General features: G+C 54.8%; 1 protein-coding gene across 1 annotated transcript in view; it reads left to right on the plus strand.

The window, feature by feature from the left end:
* Nucleotides 1-18,828, plus strand: part of TNS1 (tensin 1) — a 160,012-nt gene that overhangs the window by 48,898 nt on the left and 92,286 nt on the right. Inside the window, exons 2-3 of the mRNA XM_054585676.1 lie at nucleotides 5,676-5,717; nucleotides 18,216-18,257. The gene's annotated coding sequence lies outside the window, so the exon portion shown is untranslated. The remainder of the gene's footprint in view (nucleotides 1-5,675; nucleotides 5,718-18,215; nucleotides 18,258-18,828) is intronic.

The raw sequence follows: 18,828 nt of genomic DNA on the forward strand, positions 1-18,828 counted from the left end.
CCAGCCCAGAAAGAGAGTTTGTAGCCAGTCCTCTTTCTTCATCTCCTTCAATATGCCCTTCGGTGCCCTCTCTTCCTTCCCTGGCCGCACTCTGTGTCCCGCCCGGCCAGACGGGGTTCTTTGCATGTGCAGCGTTGCCACCTCCATGTCTTGTTCTTGTGATAGAGCCCAGTGGGCTCGCAGTGTGAACTGGGTGGTGCAGGACTGTTCCCAGATGAGGAGAGCCTCAGTCATAGGGCAGTGCAGCCTGGATCTTGAAGTACCCTTTCCCCATCTCTACCTTTCACACCTTTTCTACATGCCCACTGAGTACCAGGCTCTGAGCAAGGCACTGGGGCTTCTCAGTGAGAATGGCCGGCAGGCTTCCCGCCCTCCCAGGGCTCAAGGCGAGCGGGTGAGGCGTGTGGTAGACACATGAAAGCGATGCATCCTGGAGGCCTGCCTCAGGTGTCCCCTCCCCCGTGGGGCCCGCCCAGGACCCCCGCGCACTCCCTGTGTTCTCACGGCCCCAGCACCTCTGCTGCAGTGTGTGCCTTGCCTGGCCGTGGAGGCAGGTGGCACCCTGGGGGCGGTGGGTATTGGAGTCAGCCGGGCCCGGTGGCAGCCCTGGCACTGTCACTTGGTAGCTGTGCTGTCTCAGATCTCATGGGGTGTTGAGGGGACTGCCTGAGCTCCTGTGAGATGAGGAGATGAATAACCTACCTCAGGGGGGCCGTGGGGAGCCAAGGATGATACACCCAGAGCCGGCACACAGTGAGCATGCAAAAATGTTAGCAGCGACCACACTTCTCCTTCAGCCATGCCTTCGCCTTTTAACGTAATCACCTCTTTAAAGCTCTGTCTAAATACAGTCATATTCTGAGGTTACTGGGGGTTAGGACTTCAATGTGTGAGTTTTTTTGTCGGGGGGGGGGACATAATTCAGTCCTTAAGACTAAGTGAAATAAACCAGAAACAAAAAGGCAAACATTGTATGCTTCTTCTCATAGGAGGTATCTAGAAGAAGCAAATTCATAGAGACAGAAAGTAGATTAGAGATTCCAGGGGCTGGGGCGGGGGGAGGAGAATGGGGAGTTTTTGTTTAATGGATGTGGGGTTTCTGTTTGAGATCATGACAAAGTTCTAGAGCTCGGTAATGACAGTGGTGGCACAGCATTGCGGATGTTCCTAATGCCACTGAATTGCATACTTAGAAATGGTTAAAGCGGTCCATTGCATGTTATGTACATTTTATTACACATACACAAGACCAGCAAAAATGAGGGGGGAAAAAAAAGAATTTTTCAGCCCAGGATTGTATGAAATGCTGGATTCAGAGACACATTGTTCTTGTTTTGTCTGGGGCCAAGGCTGCTCCGTCCAGGCCCAGGGGCGAGGGAGGTGTGGGTGTGGGGAGCCCCTCTGGAAGGCTGGGCATGTTTAGGAGTCTGGGGTTTCCCGAGACCTGAGGATGGGAGTGTCATCCAGCTGGAGACCAGGCCCTGCCACTTGCACAGTAAGTGAGGTGATGAGGGCCGTGCTAGGCGGTGCCCGGGTTTTGCTTACTCTGCAAAGAGCAACACTTGGAGACCTTAGACCAGGATTTCACCTGGGCCCTGCCCCTTGCAGCTGACTGGCCAGCAGCTGTCCTGACCTTTGAGCCTCCTTTTCTTCATCTGTGTGATGGGAGCAAAAAGACTGCGGGCTTGGAGGACCTCAGATCAGGCACACGGCAGAATTAGCCTCGTGCCCAGTGCATAGTAGGTGTTTAACAGATGGCAGTGGATTTTACTACTGGCGATCACAGGTGCCTCTCCTCCTCAGGCCTTGAGTTTCTTTCATCTTTCCACAGATATTTTAGTGTGCACCTGCTGTGTGCTAGGCCTAGTGTGATGAACAAGACGTGTTCCCTGCCTCACAACACTTGTTTTCTAGACGGAGAAACAGATTACAGACAAGAAAACCCACACATCTATAATTACAAATTGTAATTAGGTCTGTGCAGGGAGAGATGCATGTGCATATGTGCATGTGTACAGGTGTGTGTGCAGCTTAATGGAGTCAGGGAGGGCTGCTCTGGGGTGGTGACGTCTAAGCCAAAGCCAAAAGTATGGGGAGGACCCAACTATGTTCACAGCGGGGCTAAGGGAATCTTAGGCAGAGGGAACCGTGTGTGCAGAGGCCCTGAGGAGGAACAGAGCTAGAACCTTATGTGTGGCTTCGGGTCCTGGACAGGGAGGATGGGTACAGAATGGCAGTGGAGAGGAGAGCGGGGGCCGGGCCTTGCAGGGAGCTCCCTGCCCGGGCCGGCTGCTGTCTGGCGCTTCAGCCCCTCATGTCCTGGGGTGGGGGAGGTGGGACTCCAAGGACGTGCCCTGCTGTTGGCGTTGTGCCCAGAGACTTTTGAAGTTCAGGAAATACTGGTGGGGACTGACGAATGCCAGGCATCGCCCCGGTCTGGGCCTGGTAACACTCACCTCCCGGCTGCACCCCCAGTTCTCTGCCTCACAGACCCTGGGGCCAGACTGCTAGCAGCACTGGCTTTGGGCAAATTGTTGCCCTTTCTTACCTTAGAGTCTTCGTCTGTGAAATGGGGATAATAACAGTATGTACCCCATATGTTTTTTATTAGGGTCCACTGAGTCCAAGGGAAGAGCTCAGCACAGGAACGGTCACATAGCTTCCCTCCAAAAGCTTTCTGTCACAGTTGTCACTGTGAATGTCTCTATGGAAATTAGTGTTTATGGGAGAGGCAGCCGAGAGGGCAGAGAAGGCAGGAGCATGTGTCTGTCTGGAGCCAGACTGCTGGGTTTGCACTCTGGCTCCTCTGTGGGACAGCTTATTAACTTCTCTGTGCCTCCGTCTCCTCACCCACAAAATGGGATGCTCAGGGTTGTTGTGAGAATTGGAGAGTTAATTTAGGCAAAGTGTGAAGAACCTGGTCTACAGCTGTGCAGGTTCTGCTATTTCTATTGTTACTTGGATTCTCAGAGCTGGAAGGCTGAGCAGTGGGCCTGCCCACCCCCAGGGTGTAGGTGGGATGTTGGAGGTACACAGGGAGGAGCCTCAGCTGGGGCTGACCTCCTGGGCCTGAGCCCTGCATCCTGTGCTGCGGCCTGGGGATGGCCCGGATGGCGGGGCTGGCACCAAGAGCCCCTGCAGACACCCTGGAGTGTCAGGCTCCCCTTTGCAGAGGGAGGGTCTTGCTTGGGTCTCCACGGGACAGTGGGAGTGGTCCCTGCTGACACCCGGAGTGTGGGGCCGTAAGGCACAGGCCAGAGTGGCAGGGGGCCCTGGCTCTCCCTGGCATATTCCAGGTTCCTGAGAGGGTGGCCGGGGGCCAGGGTGCCGGAGGGAAGGAGAGAGCCTTTTAAGGAAACATTTCTCTGCTTTAAAAAAAAAAAAAAAAAAAAAAAAAAGAGGGTGAAAGAGACAGAGACAAGAAACATGGAAACACACAACAAAGTTAGTGGGCTGGCCAGCAGGCTGGCTGGAATGCACAGCTGTGGGCGGGGTGGAGGAGGCTGCTGGGGGCGCCCAGGCACCAGGCCCTCTGCCTGGGGGTCCGCTGCTGCCCCTCAGATCTAAGTCCTCGGGGAGGGACTCTGCCTTAGGGGCTCTCTCTGCCTCTGGGGTCCCTTCTTTCCACTGCCTTAGGGTGGTGCTGGGAGAGAGTCTCTCCCACTTGCCTCTGAGGACTTCTGTCCATTCTTCGGCTGCCTCAAAATGTATTTGTAACCCCCTCACTTCCCTAACCCCCGTCCCCAATGGAGAGTGGAGACCCTCCTCATGTAATGAAGAAAGAACTGGAACAGAGCACTGTCTGTGGGTGACAGCAGGAACGAGGAGACCCTGGGGGCCTGGTCTTATCGGGTGAAGCCTACAAACTCCAAGGGGGGCTTGGGGCTGTGGGGCGGGAGGAGAAAGTGGGGAGACCAGTGCTAGATGCAAGATTCCTGGCCAGAAAGTGCCTGGCAGGGAGGGCAGTGCCACGCCCCCCCCCCGCCCCACCGGCTGAGACCCTTTCTGGTGGGCAAGGCAGGCAGGGAGCCCTGCAGGCCACGGCCACCTCTGGGACCTTTCCTTCCTCCTGGTCTGTTCTGCAGGCACCCTCCACCCCTGGCAGCTATCAGCTGTGTGACCTCGGGCAAGTTGTTTAACTTCTCTGTGCTCCTTGCACCTCAGCCAGAGATATAATAGTAGCTACCCTGTTGGGTTGTTGAGAGGATTAAATGAGTTAATGTGGGTACGGCACTGATAATAGTGCCAATCATATAAGTCCATATTCATATTCATAACTAGTAGCTATTCCTTTTTTTTTTTTGGCTTCAAATATGATTCTCCCACCAGTCCTGGAAAAATGTTGCGTATAGGGCGATAGGCTCTTCGCTGGAGAATGGTGGGCAGGCAGCCTGGAGTGTGACAGTAGCATGAGTCCGGAGCCAGAGATGCTCATTCCCAGCCTCTCTATCCTTCCAGAGTTCAGGGCACACCGTCATGTGGGTGGCGTCCCCTCTGGGGCCGGTATGTCAAGCAGGAGGACCCCTTAGGCTGGTGAGATTACAGAAAGGGGGTAGGTGGCGGTTAGGCGGCTGAGGGTAGCCTCTGGGAATGGCTGTCCCCATCACTGCCCCACCGGGGTGGTGGCTGTGGCGGGGGTTCGCCCACTGTCCGAGGAGGCAGCCACTTCGTCTTTGGCCATCCACAGCTTGTGACCAGACACCCGCATGCCCTGGGGAGAGCCTCCCCCTTCGTTCCCTCTGTGGGCCCCCTGCCTGGTGCTCGGGTCAGGAATTGGAGCCAAGATTGAGGTATGAGCTCCAAGAAAAACGTGTCCCAGCTAGAAAAAAGGAACACATTGAGTCTCTGATAAAGGCCCCTGCTAATTGTCAGGGTAGAGGTTTGGCTGCCTGGCTTGGCTGAGGGATGTTATCTTAGGGTAGGGAGCAATGCAGCCCTCCCTCCTCCCTCCTCCTTCTGTCTGGAGGCCCAACTCGCCACCTGCCCCCACCCCCACCCCCCCCATCAGGGAAGAAGATGAGGATGATGATAAAGTAATAGCTCACCCATAGAGGGTGCTTTCGGCTTTCAAGGCCTTCCACGTTTATTAGGGACCCAGTGGCTTTCTTTGGGAGAGCTGGCAGCGGCCCCTCACCAACCTGTTTCCCACATGCTTTGGGAAACTGCCAGCTGTCTGCAGCTCTGACCTTTGGGTGAGATGCCTTGTCATTGGGGAGAACGAAGGAGGTGATGCTTCCTTTTCTCGAGGTCTTAAACACATTTTTAAAAAAATTTTTTAAAACAAATCTTACCATATTGCAGAAAATGTAGAAGAACAGAGCAAAGAAAAAAGAAAGCTCATTTTTGTTACCATTTAACCTCCTGCTATGAAAATTCTGGTGCATTGACCTTTAGTCTTTTCGCGCCGGCCTGTTCTTTGCAGAATTTAAAACTTGTGCTATACGTTTCATTTTTGCCTCCTGCTGCCCCCTCCCCACTGAGCGATATTGCCTAAGCATTTTTCCATGTTGCCACACAGCCTTCCAGGGAACTCGAAAACTAGCGTGCCAGTGTGTGTGAGCCAAGGGAAGGGGTGTCTTAGCATGGAGGTGGTGGCTGTGGAATGATCCCAGGAGGCCCTGGTTTTCTGTGGGGATGAAAGATGCTAACCTTGCTTTTCTCTGTGCCTCCCACAGGTGGCTGCCCCCTGCATTCCTCCATCCAACCATGAATTGGTGGTGAGTGACAGTCCGTTCCCTACCCTGCCAGCCCCTCCTCCCCTCTTCCCTCTGCTCCCAGCTGCAGCTTACTTCAGACCCAAGCATGCTGGTAGCCCCCAAGGGTGCTGGGTAATTGAGTAAGGGGAAGGAGGGGGCCTTGTTCTGAAGCCGAAGCTGGACAGGGAGGAAATGAGTCATGAAGTCCCTTCTGATGGGATGCAGGGCCTCCTATTTCAATCTGGAGAGCCCTTGGAAAAACCCATAAAAGGGCATCTTGCCTGTCTCCAGGCCTGGCCAGGTGCCTGTCATCCTGGGGCTTACAGGACCAGGGGGTGGCACCTCCTCCGCCCGCCTGGTTCTGGGTCAGGTACCCTTCGGCTGGAGTCAGGGGGATGGCTGGCATGACCCACAGAGTTCGTCGACCTGGGCCGTCGTTCATTCAGATGGCCTGTCCAGCTCCAAGCTTTCTGGCTGGCTGTTTTCCTGCTCCCCTCCACGTCCCCCACTCCTCCCTCCCTTCCCCAGTGGGACTTCCAGAAGAGCGTGGGTGGGGCGGGGCTCCTGAGAGTTGTGGGCTGCCGAGAGCAGCCTGCCTCAGACCGATCCCAGCTGGCCTCGGCTGGAATGTTGGGAGCTTTACCCTCCTGCCCCGTCACTGCCTTCCGACCCTTCAGAAGGCCTTCGTGTTCCTCACCCGCTGCTGGAGGCAGGCAGGGCCCTGGCGGCTGGAGGGGAGGGGCTCTGGTCTGCATGCGTGCAGGTGTGCACGCACGTGTGTGCACGTGTGTGGGGGGGGTGCCGTGGGGGGCCCCTGTGATCACAGTTCAACTCACTGGTGTGGAGGGGCAAGTGATGACACTGATGTGGGTGGAAGCCTGGGGGAGGGGCAAAGGCGTCACGGGGCCCAGGCAGGGGCAGGTGTCTGAGCAGGTGCCTGCTCAGTCTGGATATAGAATCTCAGTCAGGCCGCCCCGTCCCCTTTTCTCCAACACCCATTTGCTGTGTGACAATGGTTTGTCCTGCCTTCTGTCTGCACACCAGCTTCCCTTTCTGTCAAAGGGATGCATCGAACTAGAGGCTCGGAAGGTCTTCTCAGTGCTGATAAGTATTCCTTCCATTTAGGGTCACTAATGGAATGAAGTAAACACATGTGAAAGTGCTTGTGACTCTTAGACGCCCCGGACCCAGAGCAGCGCCACCGCTGTGTGCACGTCAGGCCCAGGCCCCGCGGAGCGTTTCCCTTCCTACCAGGGGTCCCTCCTCCCTGGTCTCGCTGGGCTCATACCCTTCTCGGACTCAGCCCTGCCTGGCTGTGCTGCTCCAGATGTGGGGTGTTATTTACACACTGCCCAGCTGAAGATCCTGTGACAACAGCCGGGGGCAGGGGGTGTGGGTCCTGTAGGGATCAGGCCCGAGTGCAGGCCTGGCTTGGAGCTGCCAGTGAGAAATCTCCCCGGGATTTCGGAGGGACACCATGGAGGGCCGGCGGGAGGGGTCATGTGGGGTGAGCGGTTGTCTCATCATTCCCACCCCACCGCCACTTTGCCCCCAAGAACAGAATGTCCTTGGCTGGTCTAGGATGGCTGCAGTTTGGAGGAGGAGGGTCTGGGGCGTAGGGCTCCCCTGTCAGAAGCCAGAAGCCTGGCCTCCGGGAGTCTCACGGGCGTCATTTACGTGAGGAAGGGTCAGGGGTTGGGATGAGAGGGACTGTGTTGGCATTCCAGTAGGCAGGACTGCAGTTAGGACCAGGAGGCGCTTCTGCCTGGGCGAGGTCATGGAATCTTCTCATCTGTGTGATGTGCCTCGCCTGCGCTGGAGGCGCTGACCTTCCCTGAGGCTGGGCGAAGTGGCTGTGATACCAGATTGTGCTCCCACAGGTACCCTCACTTGAGTCTGAACTACCCCGACAACAGTGGTCAAGAGCGGGAGAGTTCAACCACGTCCCCCTGGGTCCCTAGTCCTAGGAATGTGACCTTGGACACACTGCTTAAGCTCTCTGGACCTCAGTTTCCCCTCTGCAGATTGGGGAGTTAGTAATAGTACCTACCTTGTAAGGTTATGAGAATAAAAGGTATAAAGTAACCTGTTTAATTAATGTGTATTCAAAATCCTCCAAAGGCTGCCCACTTACCTTAGAGTACAAGCCCAGGGTTCTTCCTTTAGCTTGCACAGTCCCACAGGACGGATTTTCTCTCACCTCATCTCCTTCAAAAAGCTCTCTCCCTTGCTTACTCTGCTCCAGCCACCTTGCCCTTCTTGCTGGTCTTTGAACATACGAGGCAGCATGCTACCTCAGGGCCTTTGCATGTGCTGTTCCCTCTGCCTGGAATGCTTTTCCTGCGGATACCTTCAGGGCTCTTTCCTTCCACCAGGTCTTACTCCAGTATCAGCATTTTCCTTCCCCAACAATCATATCTCCCTTGTGTGCTTTCTTTGCCCCGCCCCCCGGCATGCATCATCATCTGATAAGCTATGAGTCTTATTTGCTTATCTTATTTAAGAGGCTCCCCCCTTCACACCTGTGTATAAATTTCTTGACAAGGAATTTTTATCTGTTGTGTTCATTGTTGTATCCTCACTGTCTGGCACATAGTAGGTACTCAACACATGTTTACTGCGTGACTGAAGACAGGCATTCAGCCAGAGGCCTGGTGCACATTAGGTACTCAATAAATGAGAATGCTGATGGATAGTGAGGGTCTGCTGGGGGCCTTCCTCCAGCTGGAAGCTCTGTGCTGTCCCCAGGGAATGGGAAAGTGGCCCAGGGAAAACGGGAGAAAGTTTGGCTCCCCCTGAGAGCACTCAGCACCTGTTTCCTCACAGCAGGCGAGGCAAGTGCTTTGAGCAGGTTCACAAGAGGGAGGAAAGGGCGGGCTGTATTTTTCCTTCCTTTTCCATTCCCTGCCTGCCCTTCAGCCTTGGCAGGGCTGGACTGAGGCCTCCCTGCCCCCTTCCTCTTGCCTCACACTGTCTGTCTTGTGTGTCTGTCTGTCTGTCTGTCATATTTTCTCTATGTCCCCAGCTCACCCATCTTGCTTAAATCCTTAAACCCACCCCCACAACCCTCAAGATCAGGACCATTGTCCCTGGGCACAGAATTTCGGGCCAACCTCTGGGTCCTGCCAGCCAAACACATTTTCCAGCCTGTGCCAGTCCAGCCGGGGCAAAGTGGCTTAATCTTCAACCAGTGTTTTCATCTCTTACTCAACAGATGTTGCCTAAGGCCTTGAGTAGAAGGGTCCTAGGGTCATCTCCCTCCTGTGGGGTCCCCGAGTGCGGGCAGGATGGAGAGGGGAGAGGCCTTGTTTGCCACGGACACTCCTGATCCTTGGAAACAGCTGAAGCAGCTTTTCTCAACTTCTGAAAAGAATCAAAAGGAATTTCCTGAAGGTGATAGCCAAATGGAGTGGCCACCGAGGTTGGCTGGACGTTGTGCCCTTCTGCACATGCAGCCTGGCACCCAGGGCGTCTGGGCTGGGGGAGATGGGCCGCCCCACGGAGGGTGCTTGGAATGTCCTTGCGAATCGGACGTCAGGGTGGGGTGTCTGTGGGAAGAGGAGGCGAACGGGGAGTGGGAATGCCAGGTTGGTTTCCCTTCGAGTCGGAATCAGAGCAATAAGGAAAAGTTAATCCTTGTATGGAACTTTCTTTTTGCCCACCTTTGATCAGAAAGTTTTACAAAAATAAACGCATTCATTCTTCACAACAAGGCGATGAGGGAAGTGCTGTGATTATCCAGCATCTCAGAGGAGGGCCTGAGGCCTAGGGCCACGGAGACGTTCAGGGGGAACCTGGGATTTCCACTCAGCTGTCTGGCACCTCAGAGTCCACCCTCGTAGCCACTGATAATGACAAATGTCACTCTCACTTGTATATCACCTGTGGGCTTCAGAGTCCCTCCCCTGACACTGGGGCCGTCAGAGCCCATGGTGACTCGTGCAGAAGTCGGGCAGGTGTGAGCCGGTCCCGGGCCGGCGGGAGGAGCACCTTGTGCAGAGCAGCAAAGGGGCTCAGAAAGGCTCGGTGACTGGTTCACCGTCCCACAGAGTGGGGTTTGGGATTCCTGGTTCCACTTTCTCCCCAGGTGCCCTCGGTGCTTGTGCTGATGTCAGTACCTGATGACGCGGGTGGACTTCCGGATTTCTTCCTCTAAACGGCACCAGCCGTGAGCTCACCTGCCTGGCTTCTCTGTTTGCCAGCGGGCCTGGGATTTAGGGGAGGGTCTCTCCATCCATCTGTCTGTCAGCCGTTCTACCGACAAACGTTTCCTGAGGGCCCTCCTGGTGCCAGGCGCCATTTTCATGCTGGAGCTGCGGGGCTCTTTGCTCCGGGGCCCGGCCTCCTAAGAGGCAGGCGGGCATGGGTCAGGCTTGGAGTTTCATACGTGGGAGGACCTTAGGTGCTATCCAGTCAAGTCCTCTTTTAAAGACGAGGAAACGGAGGTCCTGAGATTAAAAAAGAAACACAACAAAACCAAACAAAACTAATTATATTTTTATTGTGGTAAACTACGCATAACATAAAATTTACTGTCTGAAACATTTTTGAGTGCAGTCAGAGGTGTTGAGTACATTCCTGTCATTGTGCAGCCACCACCGCCATCCACCTCCAGAACCCTTTTCATCTTGTGAAAGGAAAACCCTGCACCTCTTAACCAAAAACGGCCTCTTCCCCGCCCCCTGACAACCGCCATTCTGGCTCTCAGCCCCTCGTATAAGTTAAAATCGTACATTTGTTCCCTTGCAACTGGCTTATTTCACGTAGCATTCCTCCATGTTGTGGCATGTGTCAGGATTTCCTTCTTTTTTTTTAGGTTGAATTATATTCCATTGTGTGTATATACCACTTTTTGCTTATTCATTCATCTGTCAGTGGACATGGGTTATTTCCACATTTTAGCTATTGTGCGTAATACTGCTGTGAACGTAAGTGTGTCAATATCTCTTTGAGTCTCTACTTTCAGTTCTTTTGGGGTACACCCACAAGTGGAGTTCTGGATTATATGGTAATTCTATTTTTTTTGGAGGGCGGGGAACTACCATGCTGTTTCCCCCAGTGATTTTACCATTTTATTCCCACTGACAGTGTACAAAGGTTCTAATTTCTCCACATCCTAACCAACTCTTTATTTTATTTTATTATTTTTTATGATAGCCATACTAATGGGTGGGAGGTAGTAGCCCTAAATTTTCAAATGATGTTCCCAAGAAGCCCACGTGTCAGATCTGGGCGAGAGGGTGCCTTGCTGCCTTGTAGAAGGTGAGAGGCTGTGAGTTACCTGATACGGGAAAGGTGTGGGGCCTCTCCAGCCACTGCTGCCTTCTTGCTCTCCATCCTGGGGAGTGGCTAGTGATCGCTCTAGTTAGTTTGAACTCCAGGCCATAATGAATTTCGTCTGAGGGCACTGAGTGGGTCATGGGCGTCTGTCCGTCTTTGGGAAATTCTTGAAAATGGAGCAATGCCAGGAGAGACAAATCTGAGGGAGCCTTGATGGATGGAAGGAAGGAAGGAAGGAAGGAGGGAGGGAGGGAGGGAGGGCCAATTCCGGGCATTGCCATCCAAAGAGGATTCCTGGAGTGGTGAGGGGGTCAGAAATTCCAGTTTGTGCAGCAGCTAGAGTGGCTTAGTCCAGAGGGACAATACTGGGGCGGGGGGGCGGGGATAGAGAATGGGAGTGAGAACATGCAAAGGACAAATTGGCTTATTTTCTGTTGCTCTCCAAAGTAGAGCCTAGTAGGTGGAGTGTCTTATAGAGAGGAGGAGGCTTGGGTTAAAGAAAAATGAGCCTGATGCTCACTGGGTAGAGTGTCGTCCCACTATGCCAAGGTTGCGGGTTCAGTCCTCGGTCGGGACACATGCACAAATAAACTGATGAATGCATAAATAATTGGAACAACAAATCAATGTTTCTCTCTCTCCTCTTTCTCTCAAATTAAAAAAAAAAGTAAAAAAAGAAAGAAAGAAAAAGCTCTCTAACACCTAAAATGGCCCAACGACGGCAATCTGTGAGAGTTGCTGGCTGGCACTGGAACACATGCATACTCACTGACACCTGCTGGGGGTAAGGCAGGTGCTGCTGGGAGTCCCTGAGAGGAAGTCCTCAGGACCCACTGAGGTCCTGCTCTCGGGCTAGACTGTGAAGGAACATGGTCCCTGGAGGTTAGGGCACCCGTGAGTGTGCTGACCACCTCCCCTATGACCCCCACGAAGAGAGGCTCCAGTCTGGTGAAGAGCTTGCCCTCGGGGAACCATGCTCAGGGAGAGAGAGAGAACTATACTGTGGAAACAACGAGTGCTCCACTAGGGGGTTCTGACCAGAGGTGGCCTTGGAGTCCAGGGAAGGAAGCGACCAGTTTGTGCTTTGATGGTTGAGGAAGTCCGTCTCCTGTTCCAAGTCCAGTTTAGGATCTGAGCACATGGCAGAGAGGAGAGAAGAAAGAGGACTTTTCAGAAGGTGGCAGGGCTGAAACAGAGAACAGGCAGGGCCTTGGTACATATTACTAAGACTGATGGGGACCCCGGCAAATCCGATGTCCTTGCTGGGGGATGAGGGGGCTGGGCGATGTTGTCTTAACCTTGGTCGCTCTGGCCGGGGTGCTGGTGGGAACAACCTGAGTGCGGGAGTGGAGGCAGGAACAAGCATGGCATGCGTGGCGGGCAGCGAGGAGGTGTGAGCAGGGGCTGCAGGGTAGGGGAGAGAGGGGAAGGCAGTGGAATCCACCCGAGGAGGAAGGGGCCACTTCAGGGAGGAGTCCAAAAGTCATACTGGGGAACTTGAACTTGATGAGCTAAGCACCAAGAGCCATTATGAGGGCTTGAGTGGGGAAATGACCCAAAGCAGGGCTTGAGAGTGGGGAGTCGGCTGCCAGCTGTGGGGTGGGGCTCGGTGGTGAGGGGGTGCCGGGGGGAGGGCTGGGGAGACCAGATGAACCTGGTGCAGGTGCTCGGTGTGGGCTGGGGAGGATTTGGGCAAGGCGACCAGAGAGGCCTGGAGGAAGGGCCTTTGAAGCACAGACTCCCCGTTCCCTGGCAGACAGGTAGGAGAGCAGCATCCAATGGGGAAGGTGGCAAGAGGGGACTCGAAGTATTCCCGCTTGGCTGGGACAGCCTGGCGCGCGTGGGTGAGTGAGTTGGTTGGAGTGCCTGCAGTTGCCCAGCCTCAGCCAGGAGTTGGGTGCCGGTCCCTCGGTGAACGGTGAACGGAGAAGGGCCTGAGGACAGGAGTGGGCTTGCCCAGGCCCCTCCCCCGAGGGGGGGCATGCAGGGAAAATCAGGCATCACATTTCATTTAATCACATCCAGCCTGTTCTTTTTCTCTGGTGGCCTCTGCCTGCCTGGAAGACGATGTGGTCCCTGGAGCAACTTTACCCAAACACTCAGGGGACCCTTCCCCTCCTCCCTGGCTGGGCCCAGCCCTCTCTGCTCCGTGCCCACCCTCCAGCCCCTTGCCCTTATGCCCCCATCAGCTCCCCCTCCCAAGGTGGTGGGAAACGAACATGCAGAGAGGTGTGAACACAGGCTGAGGTGCAGACCTGAGCTCATATGGAGCTGCCCAACCTCCCTGGAGACTCAGTTTCCTCATTTTTCAGAAGGGGTTCAAAGCGCTTGGTCTGTGGCGGCTGCAGCCACTGCCGCAGTTGTTTTTGTTGTTATCTGTTGCTGGTTCCCCCCGACAGGCTGTGGGGCGTGCCATGTGCCATCCTTGTCACCCTCCCCCCGCCGAAGTGTCCAGTAAATGGCGTTGCCCTGCTCTTCTCTTTTGCTTTCAGCCCCCTCCCTTCATCTGCTTAGGGATCTATTTTTAGAACAAGAGAGCCTGGAATAACTTGCTCTGGGTCCTGGGGCCGAGGAGGACATTCCAGCCCCTGCGGCCCTTCCCGCCAGCTCCCTCCCCTCCTCACAGGCAGTGCTGCCCGTGACCTCACAGTTTGTTGCCATGGCAGTAGATGTGATGTCACGGGGTCTTTTTGCCCGGAAAAGCTGCCCAGATTCCAGGCCTCCCAGGGGGCAAGAGAGGGGAGAGCTGGAGGGATGGGAGGGGGGAGGGTGTGAGGAATTTCTGGACGGAATGTTCCTCTGGAGGCTGAGTCCGCATTCTAAGCCAGCCCCTCCCCCCAGCGCCAGGCTTGGGCACCTCCCCCCCCACCCCCCCCCCCCCCGCCACCCCCCAACTCCCCGCCCGCTATGGCCCTCTGTCTTTTCCTTCCTCCAAAACAGCAGCCCACAGATACATTTTTTCCCAGCCCACCCTCCCTGCAAGCCACCAACAGGTCCTACTGTGTGAACGTCCAGGCAGTCATCCCAGCCCCACCCCGCCAGCCTCTGCAGAACGGCCTCTGCTGGGACCCACACAGTTGGCAGTGGGTACATGCAAGCTTGGAGAGGGCATGCATATCTTTTTGGGAAAAACACTGAGGAAAGGATGTGCAGCTTCCCTTATCCACCCTGTGGTTCACAGCCGCTCACATTCAGGAAGTTCTCTCTGATGTCTGATCTCAGTCTCTCCTACTGCAGCCCATTTCCTCCTCTTCCTATGGAAGTGTACTGGAGACGTCTCTCCCTTGGGAGGACCTGAGACAATTAGTCTTTTAAGTCTCAGAAAACTTGTTCCCAACAGGAGGGCAGTTGATTTAAGGCTAAGAGGAACTGAGTGGGGAATCATCTCCAGGGAGAGGAGATGGAATGTGAAGGGATGGATGTAAGGAGCAGGGTTCAAATACCAGCCCTCTTACCTATGAGCTGTGTAACCCTCAGTCTTCTCGACTGTAAAATGGGTTAATGCTTACCTTGTGCACATTGGTTATGAGTTTGGTTGTGAGGGCTGATGATCATGGAAGCAAAGAACATAATACTATGCCCAGGCCTGCATTAACACTTAATGAGTAATTGTTGTTATCACGTTAACATTATGAAAGGCATCTCCAGACCAGGGCCAGGAAGAGGTAGGCCAGTGAGGCGCCCAGGGTGCATAACTTGAGGAGGCATTGCTCTCAGAATTATGCTCATGCACTTGGAGCAACCTGAGAATGAATGCCTCCTTAAATTTTCTTCCCTTGGCTCCTCCCCCCAGTCCCTGCCTTGTAGCAGACTCCCGGGTTTGAGATCCTAGAATAGAGTGACCCTCGAGGATCAAGACTTGGTTGTCAAGAGGCACCAGGTCCAAACCCTGCCACCTGCTCCTGAGCTGGATTTGAGTTGTCCTCCCTGGAGGCAGGGGGAGCTCAGGAAAACCTCCGGTGGGACTATGGTCAGCTGCCCTCCGCTTTGGAAAGCCTGGGTCCTTAAGATCCAGGTTTTCTCCCGGGACTGGGCAGTGGAAGGGGACAGAGGGGAACAGTCGCTCTCTGTGCATGTGTGTGCACGTGTGTGGGGGTAGGTGGGTGTGTTTGTGTGCTGAAGGGGCCCTGCCAGCCATTGGAACTCTGGGGCTGCCACCTCAGGAGTTCATAGCTCGGGGTGGCCTAGGAGCAAACCCTAGTCTCCCTGCAGGGCCTGGAGCAGGCTTGGCCTCAGGGGAGACCCACCCTCATGGTACTAGTCCCTTGTTTTTATCATTCCCAGTCATCCCAGAGCTGGCAGTTCCTGGGAAACAGAGAAGCAGGACTTCAGTCCCAGGAGGACTGGGGCAGAGGGGAGGGGTGGAGAGCCCAGCGTGCATGCTGGGCTGTGTTTGCAAACACTGCAGGAAAATGCTGGGTGTTTAGGTCAGGAGGGGTTTTTGGAAATTTTTAGCTCTTCAGAAAGCATCTTGACCAGTAAGATGAAGGCATCTGATGGCTGGCAAGCGTCTCTCCGTGGCCCGTCTCCAGCTGGCACAGGGGAAGGGGTGGGGGCCAAGAGGACGGTGCTCGGATGATTGTTGGCAGAGAGAGAAGTTTCTCTTGCACTGCTGAGGCCTGTGGTTTCTAATATTGACTCCAACTCCCTGGTCTCCTTCATGCCAGACAAGGGAGGGGTGGGGCAGGAGGGTCAAGGTGGGGCAGGGTGGGCCATGGGAGGGCCCGGGGAGTGTGTGGGGTGGAGAGGATAAATAACTGCTAGCATTTACTGAGCACTTCCTAAGTGCCAGGCCCTGTTCTAAGTGCTTGATGTGCTTCCTTTCATTTGATTCTTACAACATACAGCCTCTCTGTCCTGTTGAGGAGCAGCAAGGACGACGTGGCCTGCTGGAGGTCACACGGTTAGCAGTAGAGTCAGGATGTGGCCCCGGAGGTCTGCTGTCGCTGCCGTTGGCTTAGACCAGGGCTTCTCAAAGTGTCACCCCCAGACCCGGAAACCTGTTAGAAAGGCACATTCTTGCACCCCTCCAGAGGTCTAAGGGATCACCCCTCGGGACAGGGCCCAGCACCTGCGTGTCAACAGCCTCCATGTGTTTCTGAGGCACTCTCAAGTTCAAGGCCCCCTGGCTCACACTCTGCTCTTCGGGAGAGTCGAGACCACCTAGGAGGCTTCACCCAGAGCAGGATGAGGGCTCTTCGGGGCCTGTAATAGCCTGGGCAGGCGCTTCGTCTCCAGCTTCTCCATCTCACCCCGTGTTTCTGTCCTTTCTAAGCCACCCTACCTGGGCAGGCTGGTTCAGCGGACTGTGAAGAGTGCGGGCTTTGGAGTCGTGAGAGCTGGGTTCAGAGCTCAGTTCTGCTACGTAGCCTCTGCAGACAGATGGTCCCTGGGATCTGCCCTCCAGGAGGGTTCCTCCTCCTCTGGGGGCCAGAGAGGAAGCAGTCCGGCCCAGCCTGAGGTCTCCAGGGGAGCTCATTACAGAGCTGTGGACCTGAAGGGACAGGTGGGGGTCAGAGGGCCAGGATTTCCCAGTGGGCTCATTTGCCCCCTGCACAGTGGCCTGTGGCTCAGGAGTGGAGCCCTGGGAGGTGGCTGGGTGAGGATTAGGGCTGGACTGGGAATGGGTGGAATGTGGACCCCGAACTCCTCCAGAGCCATCCTCAGACTCCAAGTGAGCGGACCTGGGGGCTGGAGGGGCTGACTGATGTGCTCCCCACCTCCTACCCCATCCCTGGACCCTGTTCTCCCTGGCCCTGAGCTGCTCAGGAGGTTTCATCCCCTGAAGGAAGCTTTGGCCTCCGTCACCGTCTTCTAGGCAGCAGGGGTAAAGTCTGGGCTGTTGCCAGAAGGAGCGCGGCAGCCTGCAGCTGAGCTGGCTGTCTTCCTGCGTGTCCGTCTTGGCCCGCTTCTCGCTGGTGCCAGAACCTTTCAGTGGTCATTCCGTCAACTCCTCTGTCTTTAGACACATAGAGCCAGGCCCCAGGTACCGGGGCTGGGATGGGGCAGGCGTTTCCGACTCTGAGACTCTCTGTCTTATCCTGGCGCATGCTCGTCTCAGCAGAGCACAGTTGTGCTCGTGACCTTCTACATGGTTCAAGGGCGCCTTTTAGCCACTTCACTGAGTTGGAAACGGAGCCCCAGAAACTGTGGTCAGGAGGTGGCCTTGGATTGGGGAGCTTCGCTCCTGTTTTAGGGGAGTCCTAGGAGCCCGCTTTTAAGGATGCCTTTAGCAGAAAGCACTTCTGTTGGTCCGGGCAGGGGAAGAGTGGCACCGGGGTGAGGGGCAGGATTGGTCCACAGGTGTTTATCGATGGCCTGCTCTCCATCCATCGCTGTCCCTGTCAGGAGGGATATGGCAACCGAATTGGTAAAAATGCTTTGTATCTGTTTTGGAGGCAGGCAGGATAAGGATCACAAATAAAACAAGTCATAGTCCTATGATGCAATTATTCTATGCTATGCTGTTCTATGCTAATGACCAGATAAATGGCACAGACAGCAAGACGTATTGGAGTTGAAAGGTGGGAGAGAGAGTCCTTCTTGCTGGGGTGTTCAGGGAGGGCTTCAAGGAGGAGGAGAGCTTGTAGGAAAAGAGGGGAAGCTGTTCCACAAGGATGGGGAAATGAGTAAGGGGGTCTACGGGGCAGCTCTGGATGGAGCAGAGCTTTGAGCATGAAACCTGAGGTTTGAGGGGGCAGGGCCAATGGCGGAAGGCCTTGAAAGGCAGGGTTAGGACTCTGACAGGCCTCCCATCCCGTGCTGTGGCGATTTCACACAAAGGTGGGGTTCGAATCCTGTTTTCCCCATTACTAGCTGATGACTTGGGGCCACTCATTTAACTTGTATGTATCTGTAGAACGGGGCTCAAAAGTAATAATGGTACCTACCTCACAGGGTTCTTGTCCTGAATGAGACAGCATTGATGGAAATGCCTGGTGTGTTGGGACAGTGACTGTTACTTGCTCTTGTTCTTTTGCGAGGGATCAGCGACTGCCTGACTCAGGGGCCTGGGTGAGGTGTGTCAGACTGGATGTTTATAGAACGAATAGGATGTTTTTTATTGTCCGAACTGTGCCTCCCAACTTGGGGACAGCCAGGTTCCATCTGAGTCTTAGGCTGGCGTCATGTCCTGCCTCAGGAGGCATTCTGCCCCGTGCGGCCACCGGCCTTGGAGAGAGAGCCCCCTGGGGGATGTTTGCCCTGAGGCCTCACATTGCCTTTTCTCTTTGTCCGCAGCCTATCAACACCGAGAGTGCACCAAAGAATGTAGTGGACACGGTGAGTGACAGTGGGTGGGTCACAGTGGCCCGGAGCAGCCTGGGGAGGCTGGGAAGCAGAAGATGGATTTGGGGAAAGTGAACAGACGTGTTTGGGGACATCCTTCTGGAGTAGATATGGGGAACTTGGGGGAAGTGGTGGGGATAAGAGTGACATTGGGAGTTTGTGTGTTTGGAAATGTATCACTGGGAAGCTGGGCCAGCGGAGTGGGAGAGGCGGGAGTGGGAGCGGAGAGAGGGAGAGAGAGAGAGGCCAGTGGTTAGATGTGGGTTTCTCAATTAAATATGGAGACATTGAGAAAGCCAGCAGATCTTTCCAAATAGATCTTTCTGACTCAGCAGAGACAGACAGTTTCCTCAAGGCTGCATGGAAGAGGAAGAGAAAAAAGTCAGTGGGTCCTGCAGTGGGGAAACTGAGGTTAGCCACTGAGAGGCATCTCTTGCCCATGGCCGGACTTGAATGGATTGCAATAGAAGACTTGGGTTTAAATCCTAACTCCCCAAAGCTTCTAAACGTGTGACTGTAGACAAGTCATGAACCTGTCTGCCTTAGTTTTCTCATCTGAAAGATG

Source organism: Pteronotus mesoamericanus, unplaced genomic scaffold (genome assembly GCF_021234165.1).
Source record: "Pteronotus mesoamericanus isolate MK-2021 breed Mesoamerican mustached bat unplaced genomic scaffold, CSHL_Meso_final contig_90, whole genome shotgun sequence".
Classification (NCBI taxonomy): Eukaryota; Metazoa; Chordata; class Mammalia; order Chiroptera; family Mormoopidae; genus Pteronotus; species Pteronotus mesoamericanus.